Source organism: Canis lupus, chromosome 2, assembly GCF_048164855.1.
Source record: "Canis lupus baileyi chromosome 2, mCanLup2.hap1, whole genome shotgun sequence".
In the NCBI taxonomy this organism is placed as follows: domain Eukaryota; kingdom Metazoa; phylum Chordata; class Mammalia; order Carnivora; family Canidae; genus Canis; species Canis lupus.
Genome location: NC_132839.1, coordinates 83,162,976 through 83,165,092, shown reverse-complemented (window position 1 = coordinate 83,165,092; position 2,117 = coordinate 83,162,976). Strand labels below are relative to the sequence as shown.

Here is a 2,117-nt window from a genome sequence, read left to right as displayed (position 1 = left end):
CTCATAACAAAATAGTGTGTGTTATACTGACCAAATATTGTGGTATTAAATAATTTTGTCATGGTGATGGTGGTGATGATTTGTAGTGTTTTTTTTTAATTAAAATAGAAACTAAAGAATTTATTTGGCTAGGATTTAGTGAAATTATGAAGGAGGAGGAAGAGGAGAAGGAAGAAGAGGAGGAAAAGAAAAAGGAAAAGAAACAGGAAAATGAAGGAGGAAAATAAGGAGAAAACGGAGGAGTATGGTCAGGAGGATCATGAGGAGGAGGATCATAAGGAGAAGGAGGAAATGTTATTCTGTTAACTAGAGTTAAACCAATGTTTGTTTATAGCTCACAGGCTTATATCAAGATTCAAAACTTATTTCTCATGCCCTATGTTATTAATAAACTGATAATCTCATATACTACAAAAACATACAGAGACCAGTTTAATGAATAAGTTTCCGAATTAGAGACCTTCAGAATCTTATGAAACCATTGTATTTCTCCCCATGACTGCTGATTGCATTAATATTGTATTTATTCTTTTTGGCCTTTCATGTGATGATGGAAGAAAGTTTATAAAACATAAAATATCTAGTTCTGATAAACTCAATTCTGGTAGTGGACATCTGGCAGTAACAGTTTTCAGATATTTGGGGTTAGTTAGTTTTGCTGATGAGGACAAACTCACTTCAATCCTGATACATTAGCTAACATTGAGCAGAAGAGAATCCTGTTCTCTACACAAATTTAACCACAAATAGTCACATCACATGCAGTATAGAGGTTTTGGTGTACACAGAGTTGGTAATATGGATAGTTTAGTAAAATTTATAAGCTGACAAAAAGAAGAATGTGAGAAAATTTGGTGGGGTCATTTTAAGAGTTGAAGTACTATACCTCAAAAAACCTCCATACATATTATATATGAAAAAAATATACACAGTGTTTCAACAGCACAATACTAATAATTGTTTGGTATGGTTTTAATAAAGGATATTCACGAACTGTATTTTAACATTTGCTTTTTAGAAATTTTGAAAGCAAATGGCATTCAAATAAATTAAACATATTTAGAGATACCCACTCTCTGTGGTGTTGAAGCTCATACATTAAGTATATAAAGATAAGTAGATATTGTCCCTAATCTTAAGGTTCTCATAGACTGGAAGAAGAGGAGGTTTTCAACAGATGCACAATATATGAAAAGAAGGTTGAGAGGATTCTGTGCCAGATGAAGAGATAGTAGTACAGAAGGAAATTCAACTCAAGAATGGTTTATGCAATGATTTAATTCATTCAACCAAGGAAAAAACATGGGGCTGACAATCACATGTTTCTTTCAGAAAAAGACTTCAGCAAGTTGTTTGGTTCCAGATACTTTGTGGTGGAGTGCAAAGGAAAAGTGATAATGCAAACAGTAGTACAACATGTCTGTATATCTATCCATATTTTTTAATTTAAATTCAATTAATTAACATATAGCATATCATCAGTTTCAGAGGTAGAGTTTAGTGATCATCAGTTGCATATAACACCCAGTGCTCATTAAGTCCAATGTCCTCCTTAATGCCTATCACCCAGTTACCCCATCCCCCTCCACACATCCCCTCCAGCAACCCTGTTTGTTTCCCATAGTTAAGAATTTCCTATGGTTTGTCACCCTCTCTGTTTTCATCTTATTTTAAAAATACAGAACACTTCACAAATTTGCATGTCATCTTTGCACATGGGCCATGCTAATCTTCTTTGTATCATTTCAAAGATTTTGAGTTGAAATTTCCATACAACTACCTAATTCTGGGTTACTCAATGCCTTAGAGATGACCAAGCTCATAATCAGTACTTACTATTAGCTATTGAATTGAATTGAATCCAGTTCCCAGCATTGCTGACAAATTGTTGACAGGTTTAGTTAAATTTCAAAAAATATGTAAAATGCAAAGTTAAAACTTTATGACACGGAAGTTATAAAGTGCCCAATTTCTTATATAATTAGCATCTCTAAAGTTAAGAATTTTTAAAAAGTGACCCAGTGTAGTGAAAAAATTCCTCATTATATTAGCGGTAGTCTAAATTAGTTCATTTATGGCAAATAATTTGACAAAAGCCTTAGCATTTTATAACACAT

At 32.9% G+C, this 2,117-nt stretch overlaps 1 pseudogene; it reads right to left on the bottom strand.

Moving 5' to 3' along the window:
* Positions 1-1,672: 1,672 nt before the first annotated feature.
* LOC140624154 (U6 spliceosomal RNA) lies at positions 1,673-1,771 on the bottom strand (annotated as a pseudogene).
* Between the last annotated feature and the right edge of the window lie 346 nt (positions 1,772-2,117).